Consider the following 21252-nt stretch of genomic DNA (forward strand, 5'->3'; position numbering starts at 1 on the left):
ATTCGACATTCGTGCAGAGTTGATTTTGGATATTGGGTGAGCTCTTAGAGTCGAGTTATCCTTTTTCCTTCTATTTATTATGTCTAATCTTTCACCTCCGAGATGAATTGCATTTGACTATTCAGTAATCGTAGTTCTTTTGTAGCAGCTCTTGTATCGACATTACCGAGTCTTGGGATATTATGTGTTTCTATCTATTTATTAGACTCTTACAATTATATTATTGCTATTTAAATCTTTAATTGTAAATGTTCATACTTTAGGCCATTTTCCACCAAATTAGCCGATTGCATCGAGCTCCATGCTATGGTTCTGCGTACCTACTGGCAGGATAGAGTAGGAGCCTCATGACTCGTAAATCGAGTCATGGAATACACGTAACAAGTACAGAGAGGGGTAAAATGATCAAAGTACAAAAAAAATAAAGTTCACAGAATCAAGTCATTACAGATTCATTAATTCACAAAGGTTTCTCACTTCATCCTTAAGTATTTCAAGATCCCACACAATATTAAACTGTCTTCTAAAAAGTGAAGAAGCAGGTTCTCTATGGGAAGGGGCAGGTGTCCCATTTGAATTCATTTTTTTTGTTGTGAATTCAAAAAAGAGATGAGTGGAGTGATGAGATGAGTGACATGACTCTTCTAATAATTACCAACGTATTTATAGAGCTATCTTGGTCAACCCAACCAATAAATAGATTAACAAAATATTTTGGTTGCCAAAATGTCACCTTGGTTATTTCAAAAGTCACGCCGAATAACCACAAAAATAAAGAAAAAATTACACCAATTATTTTTTTCTTCTTGTATTTTCGACCGTCAATTTGAAATTCAAAAATTTGATAGTTTTTGAATGTGAAAAGATTACCATTATGTGCATAGGTAATAAAAAATAAAATTCAAGTACACATATAATAAAAGCATGTGCAACATTAAACTTTGATTAACATTCATACATAATAAAAATTAAAATTATTACACAAGACACTCAACCACAAATTGAGCTATACATGGATCTCCATTAACAACAATAATTTTAACACAATTTTTATTGGTGCAAAAAATAATAAATTTTACAACATCTCCAACCTAGAAATTCGACTCTTGGATAAAAAAGCTCCAACTATTTCTTATCCTCCTCCGATTGGCACAGAGAGTAATTCGTACTTCATAAACATTGTATATATAAAGTAACTTGTCAGAGAAATAATGGATGAAAGCAGTCACTAACTCTGGTGGGATATATTGTGCAACAAAATGTGACAGCCATTGTGAAAAAAGAAGCTTATTAAGATATCGATCTAAAATTAATAAATATAAATATTTAAGTGATAGTAAAAAAATTACCACATCATCAAGTATCATGTATGAATCTGTGAGAGTAATCCTAAAATGTGGATGGGGACACCTGTATGGGGCAATCCTAGTGAACGTCGATAATTTATTTTTTTTGATAAGAGATAAGAAAGAGATAAAAAAATCCTAAGGAAAAAAACTTATGATTTTCCCTTCATTAAATTAGCTTTGACTAGAAAATGAGTTTGAAATATAGATTTCCTAAAAAAATATAAATTTCTATATTAAATGTGTTTGCTTAGAGTTGAACTCGGAACATAGTAATTGTTAATTCATATTATGATTGAATTTTATTTTATTTTTTTAATTGTTAAGATTAAAGGGGAAATGTTGATTTTGTCAATACAGTAATAGGATCGACTTAAATTATAGATATAAGTGTTATGACTATATATAGTCAGTACGGTAATAGGAATGATTTCAATTATACATGTATGTTACTACTATATATAGTCAACATGGTAATAGAGTAATAAGATCGACTTCAATTGTAGGTGTTACGACTATATATAGTCAAAATGATGATAGGATCGACTTCAATTGCAATTATAGATGTTACGATTATATAAAGTCAATACAATTATAGGATCAACTTCAATTGTAATTGTAGATGTTACGACTATGTATAGTCAAAGGATGATAGCATCGACTTCAAGTGTAATTGTAGGTGTTACGACAACATATAGTCAAAATGATGATAGAATCTACTTCAATTGTTGATGTAGGTGTTACGACTATATATAGTCAACACGGTAATAGGGACGACTTCAATTGTAATTGTAAATATTAAGACAATATATAGTAAACAAAGATCGACTTCAATTAAAATTGTAGGTGTTACGACTATATATAGTCAATACAGTAATAAGATCGACTTCAATTGTAGATGTAGGTGTTACGACTATATATAGTCAACAGGTAACATAATCGACTTCAATTATAATTGTAAATGCTATGACTATATGTAATATCCCGAACTTTCTTTAAGTCAAATCTAGTCTCCAGAAGAGTTAGTGCTGACTTCCTAAATAATTAATATTTAATCAGATAGAATTTCCCTAATTTTGACTTTTTATCATGTGAAAAATTGAATTAGTGTTGCAACGATACAAATTTCATCCAAATCTGATATCAGAGTAAAAAGTTATGGATGTTTTACAGAGGATTGTTAGAACTGCTTAGAAGCGACGGTCAGGCCATCGGACCGTTGAGCTAGCGATGGATCATCGCCCAAACCGTCGCAAGTGAGGTAGTAAGTCAATCTTCTGGCTAAGGTGCGACAGAAAGGTTAACGGACCGTCGAACTTACGATAGACCGTCGCCCAAGCCGTCGATACTAAGGCATTACATCCCTATTCTGGTCAAAGTGCAACGGTCAGGCTGACAGACCGTCGAGCCAGTGATGAACCATCGTAGATCCAGTTCAGCAATTTTTATGGTATTTTTAAAAGACTATTTGGGTTTTTTCTACCCGTTGTAACCCCTAATTATACCAGATAATAGCTCATAACTTCATTATTTATTCACAACACCCAATTAGGGTTCCTCTCAAAGATCCATCCCCGAGAACAAGAAACCCTAGGTTCTTAATATCAAGTCAAGAACTCAAGTTTTTCCCCACCAATCTTCAAGAAATCATCCACCCAGGTATGTCAAGTGTTCATTCATGGATTTCTTTCGTCCATGAAGCCCAACAATCCAATTTTAAATTATAAATTATGATGTTTATGTTGTGGAATAATTATGATCATGTTGATGTTGTGTATGATACCCAAGTTGGAATCGTTAAATATGTTTTCATTAATTTATGCTAGCATGGAGATTGAAATCTACTAAATAGTGTTGATTTATGTAACCATGAAGAATTAAGTTAATGTCCATGCCTAAGCTTATATTTATGCATGCAAGGTGTTTGATAAAATGCCTAAGAGAATAGAAAACATGCCTTACGACTCAGTTAGGATCAAAATGATAAACCTATGTTCCACCCTTATGTTCGATATGACCCCCACGTTATTGTCATTCTTTGTAATGGATTGACGTAATGCTCATGAGATTAGGCTTATGAAATTTTGATATGTTTACATGCATTCCTATTCATGTGTAAGCTTATAGCATGTGAATACTTCATGAAAATCTCCAATGATTGTACTATGAATTTTTGACTATGGTTATGTGTCAAGAAGTGTCATGTCTTTTCAGTTTTATGCTATCGAGTCCTGAGGGTACTTGTACCCGATAATTTAACTGTGTGCCTAGATCCAGTGTCATGTTTTCAAGATACTCTCAGTCAAGCTACGTTCAGTAGAATTTAGCTAGTCTCATAACTCAGGAAAACTCAGTACAGTCAGTTCAGTATGATTAATTTAATGTCTAATCAGATGGGAGTAGGATTCAGCACCGAGTGAGCCTAAGGATGGGAACTCACCTGCGAGTAGAGGGTGTGATTCTTAGAAGAAATCCTTGTGCTCTAGAACAATGTAGCCAGCATAAGTTGAGACATCTAACCTGTTAGATGAGGTGGCTTAACCTATTAGATTAGGGTCCCACCATTCTTCTTAGAATACCTGTTAGATGAGGGATCACTCACAGCTTGTCCTTACCAGTGGCGTGATATTGACACCCTTCTAATTAGGGTTACAGATTGGACCCCAACTCAGCTATATTGCTTTAATTGTGGCATGTCGATTAGATGACTACTTCCCACAGTTGTAGTTTCAGTTTCAGTCTCAGTAATAGAACTCAGATAGTTCTACAAAATTCAGGACTGTCAGATACAATCAAGTCAAAATAGTACAAAACTCAACTAGTTCCATCAGAACCTAGACTGTTAGATACAGTCGCTCAGTATCAGTTATAATACTCATGTTATCAGTAGTCAGTATCATCACGAATTCAGTTACAGTCATTTATTCATACATGTATTCTCACATTCATTTATACAGTCGATTAGCATAGTTCATGCATATAAACCCTTAAATTCAGCCTACCTCACTTGCATAACAGTACATTTAATCATACTAATGCATTTGCGCTATGGTGTTTTATACCATAGGTTTAGAAGCACAAGCTCCAGAGCATCAGTAGCATTTCAGTATCAGCATTCAGAGTTAGCAGTGAGTCCTCATCCTTCAAGGACATGATCAATACTTTATTATTTCATTACTCAGTTTATTTCAGTAGATAGAGTTAGTTGGGGACATGTCCCATTAACTCTTTATTCAGACAGTTCAGTCAGCTAGAGGCTTTTTAGACTACAGTATGTTCAGATAGTTTATTTCAGTTCATATTTTGGTATTGATATACCGTACTCTTAGATAGTATGTTTTATCCATTTTGAACCTTATGGCATGTTTCAGTCTATTATTTCCGTACTTTACATGATGTTACATAGTATACAGGTACATATATTAGTAATGGGTTAGCTTGTGGTCCTTTGGGGTCATGAGCACCGTGTAGCATTCTGGGTACCAGATTCGGGGCGTTACACTATATATAGACAATAAGGTAATAAGATCGAATTCAATTGTAATTGTAGGTGTTACCACTATATATAGTCAATACGGTAATAGGATGGACTTCAATTGTATTTGTAGATGTTACACTATATATATATATAGTTAATACAGTAATAGGATCGACTTCAATTATAGATGTAGGTGTTACAATTATACATTATCAATACAGTAATAGGATCGAATTCAATTATAGATGTAGGTATTAGGACTATATATAGTCAACACGATAATAGAATCGACTTCAATTGTAATTATAGTTGTTTCGACTATATATTGTCAACACAGTAATAGGGTCGACTTCAATTTTAGTTGTAGGTATTACGACTATATATAGTCAACATGGCAATAGAATCTACTTCAATTGTAATTGTATCTGTTAAACTATATATAGTCCACACGGTAATAGAATTGACTTCAATTGTAGATATAGGTATTAAGATTATATATAGTCAACACAGTAATAGAATCGACTTCATTTGTAATTGTAGGATTTAACTGAAAAATAGTATAAAATTAAAACGAGGCTTCAATACTACAACTATAGTCAACACAAATGCTGACCCAGTTGGACTTAGTACAAAACTAAAATAATGATAAAAAAATAAAATAAGGTTGTAGAGTCTCAGACTAGAGACCTCGTGACTACACACTCGATGCCTCACCATATCACGTGGAATATCATCATTTGCATATCTGATTAACTCAACTTTATATAACCTAAAAAACTTTCATACAATTTAAAATTTAAAACTTTAAAATATGTAAGAGTGAAATCATTCATCATTGTGCCTAAATAGACAGTTGTCTCATCCTTTACCCCAATAATTTACAACAGTTGCAGTGACAAACTTATGCAAGAGAGAAACAAGGTAATGTTCATCTTCTTTCTTATTTTTGTCAAATGTTATTCTTCTTAATATCTTTATTTTGAACAAACATGAAAGAAAGGTGGTCACTGAAGTGAAAAAATGACATGCCAGACAAAAATATTAGTGATCATTTGATTGACATTTATTTTCTATTAATTGATGTGATGGAGAAGATTGATAGGATTTTGACAGAACAGGTGGAGACGAGAGCGAAGCTGTAATGTCTTGCAAAATCCTCTTCCAGTCTGAGCCTTAGAGCGTATTTGGTAAAGCAAAAATCCGAGTCAAAATGTTTTATAAATATCCTCCCAAGTATTAAATACTTTGAATCATGTGTGAATCTATTTGATCATGAATTAAGATCATAGAGGTCACCTAACTCATGGTCGATTGAAAGCTTTCCTATCATTCAAGTTTTAGTAACCATAAAAATTTGGGTCAACTTTAATTGATCATAACTCATTGTATATTAATAAATGGGTGGATTTATATATATCAAATGAAATATCTTTGAATTATCTTTCCAACTATACCAATTTCGCCTAAATCTGATATCAGAGCAAAGACTTATCCCCATTTTATTCCAGCATGTCAAGCTGGAAAACGGTGATAAGGTTTCTGACGAGCTATCACGTTTCTGACGACCTTTTTGACAATGTCATCATATTATGATGACATTTATAATGACGCCATCATCCCTGGATAGATTGGACCCCTTTTGTGACGACCATTCATGACGACCTATCACGGACCTGACAGCCTGTCACGGATGGCGTCAAGTATATTTTTTCAGCAATTCAAGGGCATTTTTGCAAGGGTATTTTGGTCATTTCCCACCTTTTTTGAGCCTCTATAAGTATGAGGAACCCTTATTCAAACCCTAATTCAATCATTTTCTTTTTCAATTCTCTCAAGAATATCTAGAATTTCATTCAAGAACCCTAATCTTCCAAAATTCATCCATAAATTCTCCAAGGTTTCTTCAAGAATCAAGTTCCTCATAGTGTGGGCTTCAAGAATTTATTTATTTCAAGTGTGGATAAAGTTTCAGAACTAAAGTTCATCTAATTTCAAAGGTTAAGAAAAGTAGATGATGATTCTTGGGTCCCTTTCATCCAAGAAGCTCAAGAACCCTTTTTAAAACTAAAAGATTTTTATGTTTATGAGTTATTAATGATTTGTATGAGTTGAAATGGATGTTTAATGCGTTGTTTAGTTTTGATTTATGTTTGCCTACAAAATTTATGAGCTTTGACCCTAGTATGTCGAATTCATGTGATGTTTGTGATAGACCCTCTTGAAGTTATTCTTCCATGTGATGTGTTCATGACTTTTGGGTGTAGAAATAGTTGAATAAGTGAAGAACATTCCCCATAGGTTTGATAAAGAGCTTAGGTGAAGCATAAGGGCCACTATAGTATGTTGAATAGGAAACCCCAAATTGTGAGATAGTCCATGCATGCCTAGTGTTTGATAAAATGCCTTAGTGAATGAAATATGCCAAGATAGCATGAGATTCCCAAGTAGGTGTAAAATCGGTCATGTCTAGTGGTTGTTGAAAGACCCTAGTGAACAAGTCGAGATATGATGGTTGTAAATTCCCTCAATTATGTGCTCTTGATATATGTTAAGCTTTTAATACATGCCAAGTGGTTAGCAAGTAAGTTATGACGTGATAATATAAAGTCTCCCCAAGCCATGGGATATCCAAACACATGTCAAGATCGATATAGGTATGAAATAGCTGAGGTAAAACCTTGTTGAATGGAGTACAATCTAGTAGTACATTTCCCCTAGGTCATTATATGATTATGATTCTGAGATACTTAAAGTGACTTCTTAGCGACTATGATGATGAATAGACATTAGAGATCCTTAAATGTTTTGAGGTGATGTTTAATGACTGTGGAAATGAACATATGGCATGATTCCTGAATTACTTGTGAAGATGATTGAATGATTGTGATGATGCATGAATGCTTATAATTATGAATGAATGATGATGTTTACTTTTATGCTATCGAGTCCTGGGGGTATTTATACCCAAAAATAGAGTTGTTGTCTAGAGCCCGTTTTAATTTCTTGATAATTCCAGTTGAGCGATGATTCTCAAAACTCAGTGAACTATAGAACTCTGTATCCTCAGAAAAGTATGAAACTGAACAAAGCTCAGTAATCTCCGAAATCTCTGTAATCTCTGTATCGCTAGTAATCTAGCCTTAGTCCTGTAATCAACTCAAATCTAATAGTATTCAAGTGATTCAATTCTAATCTCAAAAGTGATTTGAGTAATCTATTCAAGCTTTGTATCGTCAGTCAGATACTATGATTCGATGTCTTTTCCATCAGATACGGAACTAAGTAATCACGCGTAACTTAGTTAGATCTTTTGAGAAACATGATCAGTATTAGATTTAGTTTAGTTATGCTCAGTTAAGAATTCAGTTAGAGTTTTTCAGTTGGGAGTAGAAACTAGCACCGAATGAGCTCAAGGATGGAAATTTACATACTAGTAGAGGGTGTGATTCTTAAATGTAATCTTTGTGCTCTAGAACTACATAGCCAGCGTAGGTTGAGATATCACACCTACTAGTTGAGGGTAGATGAGAGACATCATACCTGTTAGATGAGGGTAGATGAGGTGGCTTGACCTGTTAGATGAGGGCTCCACCGTTCTTATTTTAGCACCTGATAGATGAGGGTCATATAAAGATAATATCTTTACCCATGGCACAGTATTGGTACTCTCCCAATCGGGGGTAAAGGTTGGACCTCTCCTGTTGTAGGTTGGGGCATATCGGTTAAGTAACTATTTCTCACAGTTTCAGTTTCAAATTCAGTCAGTTTCAGAATCAATCTTCAGAAATCAGGATTGTCAGATACAATCATCGATCTTTATGAGGAACTCAGATAGTTCCGCTGATTCATGGACCATCCTGATAGATAGTCTTGGTCACATATACAGTTGATTAATATCATATTCAAAGGTATGCTGCCAGACAGGCTTGATCAGAGTATCAAATTTCTATTGAATATTCTTGTCGTCAGATTTAAATATAATCACACTTCTTATCATTGATAATCCCTTCCAAAATAATCTATTAGCAAAGTTGATCTCTAATTCTATCAGTTGAAAGCAGTAAGCTTAGAGTACAGTCCTTGATGTAAGCATATTTAGATCCTCAGTTATCAGTATCAGAGGAGTCAGTGATTCAATATCTCAATAACAGTTGTGAGTTCTGTCTGCAGTAAAGTGGAATGCGAGTTTCAGTATCTGGAGTTGCGATGATTGTGTTCATATTCTATGCATTCATGTATGTGTTCTCATATGGCATCTTTCATAATTATTCAGTTTAGATATTGTGCATGCATGAGCCCTTACATTAGCCTACCTCATCTACATACTTGGTACATTTCTGTACTGACGCATTTGCGCTATGGTGTTTTATTTGACACCATAGGTTCAGAGGCACAGGATTCAAATTATCCTCAGTAGTTCAGTCCCCATCATCAGCAGTAGCAGCCAGTCCTCTTCTTTCGAGGATGAATCTTAGTTTACTATTATTGTTTCAAATTTTATTTATTTTCAGTTGACTGAGTTAGTTGGGGACCTGTCCCATCAACTCCACAGTTTAGACAGTTTAGAGGTTTTTCAGACGGATGTATTAGTATTTAGTTTTCAGTTTTGAGTATGTATAGATATGTTGAACCTTATGGCAAGTTTCCGTATTTATTTCAAATATTATGCAGTGTACAAGTACAGATATCAAAAAAGGGTTAGCTTGTGGTTCTTCGGGTCTATAAGCATCGTGTGACATCTCGGGATGTTATCTCAGGGCGTTACAAAGTTAGTATCAGAGCCTAAGGTTCAAGAGTGTCCTAGGGAGTCTGAAAGCCGCATCTAGTAGAGTCTTGTGCATGGGTGTGTAGCGCACCATATTTATGTACAAGAGGCTACAAGATGTTCTTAGGAGCATTTTCTCTTCTTTCAGTGATCATTTTGTGCGAGTGAGCATGAGCTCAAGTTGATCCTCAGTCTAATCCACTTCTTTCTTCCAATTTCAGTGTATGCCTCCTCGAAGAGACTTTGTCCATAGGGTTGATGATCAGCCCCCTCCGCTAGTAGATCCTGAAAATAAGAATGTGTCACATGCAGAGTTTCGGGTAGCTTTCTAAGCATTAGCCCAGGCGGTGACTAATGTTCATGGCAACCATTAGGCTAAAGTCCCACCTCAGCAAGATGGGAATTCTGCCGCAGCTAGGATTAGAAGCTTTGTGAAAATAAACCCACTCGAATTCTTTGAGTCAGTAGTAGGTGAGGACCCGCAGTTGTTTCTAGAGGAGGTAAAGAAGATCACCCAGATTATGCATATTTCTGAGGAAGAGAGTGTTGAGTTAGCATCTTATAGGTTGAAAGATATTGCTCTTGATTAGGTAGTGATGTAGGAGAAGAGTAGAGGGGAAAATGTAGCTCCCGTGACTTGGCTAGAGTTTTAAATTTCCTTTCTAGATAAGTTTTTCCCTCTAGAGATGAGAGAAGCTAAGGTAGAAGAGTTCATGAACTAAGACAAGGTTCCATGATAGTGAAAGAGTATTGGCTTAAGTTTAACCAATTAGCTAAGTATGATCCCGACTTGATAGATGACCCTAAAGTGAGTATGAGTAAGTTTTTAACTAGGGTATCAAGTGATGTGTTGAAAGAGTGTAGAGCTGCCATGCTCAATAGAGATATGGATCTTTCTAGGATAATGATTCATGCATAATAGATTGTGGCAGATAAGATAAAGGAGAGAGGAAGAGTGAGTAAGAGAACCAATACAGGTAGTCATAGTTTCTCGCAGTCTGGGTCTCAAGGTGGTAGTAGTTCTCAGTATGGTCAGAGATTTTTAGTTCTAGCTCCATCTTCAGCTAGTGTACTCACACCTGCATTTGGGGGTGTCAGATTTGAGGAAGCGCCAAGCTCCAAACCCAGAGTAGTACTAGTGGTGCTCGTACCTGCCCATTGTGTGAAGAATGTGGTAAGAATCATAAGGGTGAATGTAGAGCCGGTAGTAATGTGTGGTTTAGATGTGGCAAGACCAGTCATAAAGTTTGAGACTATCCTAAGCCAGGTCCCTGAAGTCAGCGTAGTCATTCTTCAGCTCATAATAGATTGAATGCACTTCAGGCTCGCTTTGATTGGGAAGGATTCCCTTATATAGACACGGGTATGTTATGAGCCCTTCATCTTTGTGATATGCATTTTTAGATCCTTTTATCCTATTTTGAGCTTATGTGTTAGCATGAGTCATGCATAAGTTTCAGATCTTGATCGATCAATTATGACCTAGTCTGTAGGTGCCCCGCTCACCGCTCCAGTATTTTAGCGAAGTGTGTTTAGAGGAACATAGAATCCCAAGGGGGAGATACCCCATGGTATTATGATGTTGCATTCCATTAGATTCATCCTGATGCATGTTCAGATTTTCTTTATGAAGTTAGCATTAGTCATTACTGCATTATCAAGCCGTGCTTTCAAAAGTCAGCTTAGTTGGACATCCATGCATTAGATATGCATGTGTATTATGAGAATTCAGCTATGAGTATCATTAGTCGAGTATTCCATGCATCAGATATGCATGCCCAGTGTGAGAACTCTATATGTCAGTTGTTCCAGTTACGTAGTCCTGATCTAAGATGTTTCCATTTCTTGAGTAAGTTCTATTGATCTGTAATCTCAGTCGATTAAGTGACATTCAAGGACGAATGTTCTCAAGGGGAGATAATGTAATTCCCCGCAAAATCATCTTCCAATCTAAGCCTTAGAGCGTATTTGGTAAAGCAAAAATCCGAGTCAAAATGTTTCAGAAATATCCTTCCAAGTATGAAATACTTTGAATCGTGTAGGAATCTATTTGAGCATGAATTAAGAGCATAGAGGTCCCCTAACTCATGGTCGAGTTGAAAACTTTCATATCGTTCAAGTTTTAGTGATCGTAAAAATTTAGGTCAACTTCAATCGATCATAACTCGTTATATATGGAGAACTGGGTGTCTTGCTGTATATCAAATAAAAGATCTTTAAATTAGCTTTCCAACGATACTAATTTTGCCTAAATCCATATCAGAGCAAAGAGTTATCCTCATTTTATTCCAGCATGTCAAGTTGAAAAATAGTGACGACGTTTCTGACGGGCTATCACATTTCTGACGACCTTTTTGACGACGTCGTCACATTTTAATGACATTTCTGATGACGTCATCATACCTGGGCAGAAAAATAAGAATTTGGACCTCTTTTGTGACGACCATTCGTGACGGCCTATCACAACCAGACATCCTGTCACGGATGGCGTCAAGTATATTTTTCCAGCAATTCAAGGGCATTTTTGCAAGGGTATTTTGGTCATTTTCCACCTTTTTGAGCCTCTATAAATATGAGCAACCCTTATTCAAACCCTAATTCAATCATTTTATTTTTCAATTCTCTCAAGAATATCTAAGGTTTCATTCAAGAATCCTAATCTTCCAAAATTCATCCATAAATTCTTCAAGGTTTCTTCAAGAATCAAGTTTCTCATAGTGTGGGCTTCAAGAATTTATTTATTTCAAGTGTGGATAAAGTTTCAAGCACTAAAGTTCATCCAATTTCAAAGGTTAAGGTATGTAGATGTTGATTCTTGGGTCCCTTTCATCCAAGAAGCTCAAGAACCCTTTTTAAAACTAAAAGATTTTTATGTTTATGAATTGTTAATGATTTGTATGAGTTGAAATAGATGTTTAATGTGTTGTTGAGTTTTGATTTATGTTTGCCTACAAAATTTATGAGCTTTGACCCTAGTATGTCGAATTCATGTGATGTTTGTGATAGACCCTCTTGAAGTTGTTTTTCCATGTGATGTGTTCATGACTTTTGGGTGTAGAAATGGTTGAATAAGTAAAAAACGTTACCCATAGATTTGATAAAGATCTTAGCTGAAGCATAAGGGCCGCTATAGTATGTTGAATAGGAAACCCCAAATTGTGAGCTAGTCCATGCATGCCTAGTGTTTGATAAAATGCCTTAGTGAATGAAATGTGCCAAGATAGCATGAGATTCCCAAGTAGGTGTAAAATCGGTCATGTCTAGTGGTTGTTAAAAGACCCTAGTAAACAAGTCAAGATATGATGGTTGTAAATTCCCCTAATTATATGCTCTTGATATATGTTAAGCTTTTAATATATGCCAAGTGGTTAGCAAGTAAGTTATGACGTGATAATATGAAGTCTCCCCAAGCCATGGGATATCCAAATACATGTCAAGATCGATATAGGTTTGAAATAGCTGAGGTAAAACCTTGTTGAAGGGAGTACAATCTAGTAGCATATTTCCCCTACGTTATTATATAATTATGATTCCAAGATGCTTAAAGTGACTCCTTGGCGACTGCGATGATGAATAGACGTTTGAGATTCTTAAATGCTTAAGGTGATGTTTAATGACTGTGGAAATGAACATATGGCATAATTCCTAAATTACTTGTGAAGATGCTTGAATGATTGTGATGATGCATGAATGCTTGTGATGATGAATGGATGATGATACTCACTTTTATGTTATCGAGTCCTGGCGGTATTTATACCCAAAAATAGAGTTGTTGTCTAGAGCCCATGTCAGTTTCTCGATAATTCCAGTTGAGCCATGATTCTTAGAACTCAGTGAATTATAGAACTCTGTATCCTCAGACAAGTGCGAAACTTAAGAAAGCTCAGTAATCTCCGAAATCTCTGTAATCTCTGTATCGCTAGTAATCTAGCCTTAGTCCTATAATCAGCTTAGATCTAATAGTATTCAAGTGATTCAATTCTAATCTCAAAAGTGATTTGACTAATCTATTCAAGCTTTGTATCATCAGTCAGATACTATGATTCGATGTCTTTTTCATCAAATATAGAACTAAGTAATCACGCGTAACTTAGTTAGATCTTTTGAGAAACATGATCAGTATCAGATTCAGTTCAGTTGTGCTCAGTTAAGAATTCAGTCAAAGTCTTTCAGTTGGGAGTAAAAACTAGCACCGAGCGAGCTCAAGGATGGGAACTCACCTACTAGTAGAGGGAGTGATTCTTAGATACAATTTTTGTGCTCCAAAATTACGTAGCCAGCGTAGGTTGAGACATCATACCTACTAGTTAAGGGTAGATGAGAGACATCATACCTGTTAGATGAGGGTAGATAAGGTGGCTTGACCTGTTAGATGAGGGTTCCACCGTTCTCATTTTAGCACCTGATAGATGAGGGTCACATAAAGATAATGCACATAAAGATAATGTCTTTATCCATGGCACGGTATTGGCACCCTCCCAACTGGGGGTAGAGGTTGGACTCCATCTGTGGTAGGTTGGGGTATGTCGGTTAAGTGACTACTTCCCACAGTTTTAGTTTTAGATTCAGTCTCAGTTTCAGAATGAATCTTCAAAAATTAGGCCTGTCAGATATAGTCATCTATCTTTATGAGGAACTCAGATAGTTCTGTTCATTCATAGACCAATAGGCTTGGTCACATATACAGTTGATTGATATCATATTCAGAGATATGCCGCCAGACAGGCTTGATCACAGTATCAGATTTTTATTGAATATTTTTTTCTTCAGATTCAGATATAATCATACTTCTTATCATTGATAATCACTTCCAAAATAATCTGTTAGCAAAGTTGATCTCTAATTCTATCAGTCGAAAGCAGTAAGCTCAGAGTACAGTCCTTGATGTAAGCACATCTAGATCCTTGGTTGTCAGTATCAGAGAAGTCAGTGATTCAGTATCTCGGTATCAGCAGTGAGTTCCGTCTGCAGTAAAGTGGTATGCGATTTTTAGTATCTAGAGTTACGGTGATTGTATTCATGTTCTGTGCATTCATGTATGTGTTCTCATGCGGTATTTTTCATGATTATTCAGTTTAGATATTGTGCATGCATGAGCCCTTGCATTAGCCTACCTCGTCTACATACTCGGTACATTTTTGTACTGACGCATTTGTGCTATGGTGTTTTATTTGACACCATAGGTTCAGAGGCACAGGATCCAGATTATCCTCAGTAGTTCAGTCCCCATCAGCAGCAGTAGCAGTGAGTCCTCTTCTTTCGAGGACGAATCTCAGTTTACTATTATTGTTTCAGATTTTGTTTATTTTCAGTTGATGAAGTTAGTTGGGGACCTGTCCAATCAACTCCACAGTTCAGACAGTTTAGAGGCTTTTCAGACGGATGTATTATTATTTAATTTTCAGTTTTGAGTATGTATATATGTGTTGAACGTTATGGAAAGTTTCTGCATTTATTTCAGATATTATGCAGTGTACAGGTACAGATATCAGAAAAGGGTTAGCCTGTGGTCCTTCAGGTCCATAAGAACCGTGCGACGTCTCGGGATGGAATCTCGGGACATTACAGAAGCAGGACCTCTTAGAGATGATTACGAAGGCGGTGGTGACTGTCGTTGTCCTACAAAAGGATGATGCTATACCCCCTCACCTCCCCCCTCCCCTCCACTACTAGAATCTTAGGGATCGTCAATGACCCTAACAATCCACCACCCCTATCCTGCATGTGAATTTTTTTGATAGGGTTTGATTTGTCTTAGTTTAATTTGAGGATTGTTTTTATTTTATGTATGTACTAGTTTCATTTAGTCAGTGCTAAGCCCGAGCCCAAACTAACATTAAAAAAATATAGATATTTTAAATTTTTTCTCGTTCTTATTTTTTTATTTTTTTGTGACATCAATGTGATAGTTTTTAAGTAGTTTTAAAATAGTACAGTACAAAATGGAATTGAAAAATTAAAGGATAATATTTTTCTTAATTTAAATATTAGACTTTAAAAAAAATCAAAATAAATGTGTGTATTAAAGTCCTAATTTCTATTTTACTGAAATTTTTTGAGTTTCTAATCTCTGATTATTCAAATTGAGCTTTTATCATAAATTATTAGGAGATCAAATTATAATTTCTTTAACTACCTTTTCTCTCAGCATTTTCAGAATATATACAAAAATAATACTTCTTATTTATTTTTAAAATAATCATTTATCAGGTAAATTCTCTATTAAAAATATGTGCACATAAAATTAGATTAACTAACTATCCTTTATGAAATTTATTTTTTGACTGAAATGAAAGGATTATAACTAACATTTTTGACATGTTTTAAAAGTATTTAACAAAAAGGATTATAAATAACATTTTTGACACGTTTTAAAAGTATTTAACAATATAAATTTAATTATGATTATTCTTTAGTATAAAATATAATTTTATATAAATGAAATCTTTGTTGATTACTTATGTTGTCGTCATGTACAATATAAAATTACAGGTAAAATTAAAATAAAATAAACTATAATTATTAATCGATAACTAAAAATTTAAATTGCAAATTAAACATTATAAATAACATCAACAAATAATATTATAAGAAAAATATTTTAGTTCAATAATTAAGCGTATATCAGGATAGAAATAGAACAATAGAATAATAATTTATGTGTTTATAATTAATTGTTAAGATCAAATATAATTGAGATAATATCCTATTACCCCTTGAACTATACCCAAAACAGCAAAGGCACACCTCAATTTAAAGGGGGTTCTATTACCCCCTGAACTAATTAGAAGTATAATTTTGACACCCTTAGTGCCTACGTGGCACAACACACTAAAGTGCCCACATAGGCATGTGCCATGTATGTGTCACGTATGCATTAAAGGTTCCAAAATTACACTTTTATTTAGTTCGGGGGTAATAAGACTCTCTTTAAGTTGAGGTGTGTCATAGTCGTATTGGGTATAGTTCAAGGATAATAGCTCAATATAATTTGAAACAAATTCAATAACATTTTTTAAAAAAAAATAAAGACTCAAATATGTATGAGTATGCTTTATGGGGCCCACTATGACCTTTTTCATTTTTAGTAGCTTGTAAAAAACCTTAAAGTTTTTAAAATTTACTAAAATGTGTGTTAACTTACAAAGTAGTAAAAACTTCAATTAAGGATGAAAGAGAACAAAAAAATCATGTGAGGACTACCAAAACACCTTATTCTCTCTTATATATAATAGGAATGTATTATGTGGTTGTCAAAATTTAGAAAAATTCTAGTTGAAAGTTATTTTTTATTCTCTTATTTATCTGGTTTTTTTCTTCTTGGGTACAAACTGTTGAATGTCTAAATGATTTGGTGTGTAAACTTGAATACCTAAGAAATAACTATAATGTACTCATTAATACTCTTTTCTTAACCACTATTTTGGTGTAAAAAATACATTGTAATTGAATTATGGCCAAATATCACTATGTCCTCAAATAAATACTGTTTTGCAATGTTTATTCTGCAGATAAATAAACCATTGTTTTATAATTTTTCTGGAAAAAACTCCTTTTTAATAGGTAAGAAAGAAGAAAGAGAGATTTTCTCTAGGAAAATGATAAAATTTGATCTTTCAACTTGCCCAAAGGAGTGGACAAAGCAAGCGTATAGGCGGTGATAGTAGAATAGCAGTAGAATTAATTATCTCATATCAATTCCTACTGATTCAGAAAAAGAGCAGGTCTTTCATTTTTCAAGAAAAATATCTCATTCTAATTGGTTTGGAGAAATATGTTTGGCCTTTAGTATTCTTTTTGAATTACTAAACAGTTTATTTTTCTAATTAATTTTTTTTTGTCAAAAATCAGTTACTATTTAAATGACACAAAAGAACCTACAGTACACTCAAATACAATTAGTCAAGAGTCTAGACTTTCAAAAGTATGTAAACGTTGCTCTTTGTGTACATTCTTTCCATATTTACTGAAAATTTTGATTCTACTTGCCATTTTTTTTTTTCTGAAATTCAGTTGAGGATAAGTAATCACAAAAGTAACTCTTACGTTCCCCAACATTAATTTCAGTTTGTTTCGGCGAACAGTTCAATTTATGCGGTAGTTAGCTAGGTTCATGAACTGACGATGACAATTTTTGCTTTAACTCGTTGTGTCAAAAAATTTGACCACCATCAGGAGCTAATGTCATTGTGTTTGGAGGGTGTTACTACTGGGCTTGAAAAAATGTTGAAGTCCATTATGGGCAGTGGCGGATCTACATAGGGTCCAGAGGGTTCATCAGAACCCCCTTCGTCAGAAAATTATACTATTTTTACATTGTAAAAAAAAAATTGATATATAAATAGTAGAGGTTGAACCCCCTTCAACTAATCCGTATATGTACTACTAAACCCCCTCACTAAAAATCTTAGATCCGCCCCTGATTATGGGAATGCCTAATCAGGATCCCGTATGTTCCTCACTACCAGATGATCTGATGTAGGCATGATTAATGTCTAAATATATTTTGTTTCTTTTATTGGATGTTTTGTTTTGTTGTTATACCAATTTGAATAATAAATGAAGTTATGTTTTAATTTCGTGTCTGAATTAGCAAGAAAAATAAGGGTAAATTGATATTTATTTAAGGGAACAGCCATAATAAATCTGAACAAATTTGAATTTGCAAAGAAAATAAGGGATACATTGAAAAAAAATTAAACAAAAGTTAGAATGAACCTCTCCCGACCTTAAGACTTCAAAAATGTGTTGGTTTTGGTCAACATTTACATGTTTTTAACTAATTTCGATTAGAATTAATATTGAAATATTATCTAGTTGAAAGGCCATTTCAATCATTTTAATAGATGTATCTCATATTACATTCTTAGTCATAAATTATATTTTGACACATCTAATATTTGTGTCTAAAATATGTAAGTTTAAAATTGACACAACTCATATTCTCAAAATTGAAAGTTTAAAATTACACTCTAAAATTGAAAGTTTAAAATTGCATATCCAATACATTCATTCTTACTCAATATAACTACTCCTACCCTAAAATTACACACTAAAACCACTCCTGAGAAAAAATATCATAAAATAATTATATGATTAATGACACACGTTAAACAAGAAGTACTCTTTTCTTTTTCTTTTTTCAGTGTAACTTTTTTTCACTTGCCAGAAAATTTATTAAATTAATTTGATTGACTAATAGGTACGGCGTGGGTGCTAAGAGTCCATTTGGATAAGCTGAAAAAAAATAGTTGCAAAAAAGTTCTTTAAAAATGTTGAACTTATTTTAAAAATAAGCAGTTAAGTGTTTGGATAAAAGTATTAAAACTGAAAAAAAGTTATTGATTTGTTTGGTAAATAATGTTTTTAAGTACTTTTTTAAAATCAAAATGACTGAAATACCCTTATAACTGTTAATAATATATAGAGTTGATTATTATTAATTTTTATTGCTAAAATAATTTAAAATTAATATATATATATATATATATATATATATACATATATATATGTATATATATATATATGCATTAGCAAACTTTGTGGAAAGAAAGCACCACCAAATTTTTTTACTATCCATGTGCTCAATATGCATTAGGGCAACAAGAGGACAATCTTGGAATAAGGAAAAATTATAAGGACAAGAGAGTCATGTAATTGGTCAATGGGAGAATAGATTATAAATTAGAAAAAAATAAGCTCTCATTTGCAGCTTATTGTTTTTAGATTAAAAAAAATCAAAAATAACTTTTTTAAGCCATTTTGAAATTTGTCAAACACCTTTTTAAGCTAAAAAAAGATCATAATCTATTTTAACCAGATTATAATCTCTTCCTAACGGACACTAAAGACATTTTTAGAGAAGTTAATCAAAAGGCATTTTTAGATAAGTTAATCAATCTTACATGATCAGCCTATAAAATGCAAGAGTGATCTTGCATGCATATTATTATCACATGCTAATAAAATACTATCTCACAAAGAAAACAATATGGACAAAACTTCAAAAATACCAAAGAGACTCTCTTTACCCTTGAGCACTTCTCCTCCTGACGTAATAGAAAAGCTTTATCTTACCAAGAAAGAAAGTTTTGAAATTCTAAAAGAAGAGCTAACCGAGAGTATTTATAGACTTCACAAAATGAGGGAGGGTAAAAAGGTTTTCACTCAATTATATTCAAAGAGGGGTTTTGCCTCAATATATACAAGATGTTATACAAAGTATAGTTGAACACAAACTCTCTAAGAGATAAACTATACAATTCTAATCAAATATAAATACGTAATATGTGACTATTATGGTGTCCTAACATACCCCCGCAAGCTGAGCAGTGGCTGGGCAACGGCAAGCTTGGAACGCAGGAGATAAAACCGACGGGAAGGAAGGCTCTTGGTGAAGATGCCTGCTAACTGATCCAAGGAACTGATGTAGAGAATATTCAAGTCCTTTGAGGCCACTTTCTCTCGAACAAAATGAAAATCTGACTCAATATGTTTGGTTCGCGCATGAAAAATAGGATTGGCAGTGAGGTAGGTAGCGGACAAATTATCACACCATAGTATGGGATCTTGGGGAAGAGATATATGCGGCTTTTGAAGAAGATGTTACAGCCAGGTAACTTTGGTAGTAGCCACAGCTAAGGCCCTATATTCAGCTTCGGTACTAGATCGTGCAACCACTCGCTGCTTTTTTGAGCTCCATGACACTAAATTGAGTCCAAGAAATAGATAATAACCATTGGTAGACTGCCGATCATCTGGGCAACTAGCCCATTCCACATCTATGAAGGCCTGAAGTGGTAAGGATCTAGCGGAATGCAAATGCAAGCCAAGGTTTATGGTTGCCTTTAAATAGAGCAACAAACGTTTCATAGCAGTGAAATGAGACTCCATAGGATTATGCATGAATTGACATAATTTGATAACAGTGAATGATACATCTGGATGTGTGATGGTTATATATTGAAGAGCTCCTATCAAGCTGCAATACAATGATAGATCCTAAAATGGTGAACTCCTATGTTGAGACAATTGAAGTCCTGTGGCCATAGGTATACCAATTGGATTCGCACCATCCATATTGGCACGAGAAAGGATTTCTCGTATGTATTATGATTGAGTAAGGGTCAACCCAGTGGGATGATAATAAACCTCAACACTAAGAAATTAGTGTAGATTACCAAGATCTTTTACAGTAAAGGCATTAAACAATTAAAGAACAAAGCTTGCAATGAACTCATTAGAGCTTCCTGTAATAATAAGATCATCTACATACACCAAGATAATAGTAATATGGCCATCAAAATTATGTATAAACAGAAACATATCAGATTTGGAAAGTATAAAATTGAGTTCAAGAAATTTCGAGCTAAGCTTCTCATACCATGCCTGAGGTACTTGTTTAAGGCCATAAATGGCTTTGCGAAGCTTGCAAACATGGTTGGGATATTTTGGATCAGTAAATCCAAAGGGTTGAGACATGTATACCTCTTCATGTAATTGCCCGTGAAGAAATGCATTTTTGACATCAAGCTGCCGTAAGACCACCCTTTGGACAAAGCTAAAGATAAAACCATTTGGATAGTTGTAGGCATTACCACGGGACTGAATGTTTCATGATAGTCCACTCTAGCCTCTTGGCTAATTCCCTTTGCCACTAAACG

This window comes from Capsicum annuum, chromosome 4 (genome assembly GCF_002878395.1).
Source record: "Capsicum annuum cultivar UCD-10X-F1 chromosome 4, UCD10Xv1.1, whole genome shotgun sequence".
NCBI classification, from domain to species: domain Eukaryota; kingdom Viridiplantae; phylum Streptophyta; class Magnoliopsida; order Solanales; family Solanaceae; genus Capsicum; species Capsicum annuum.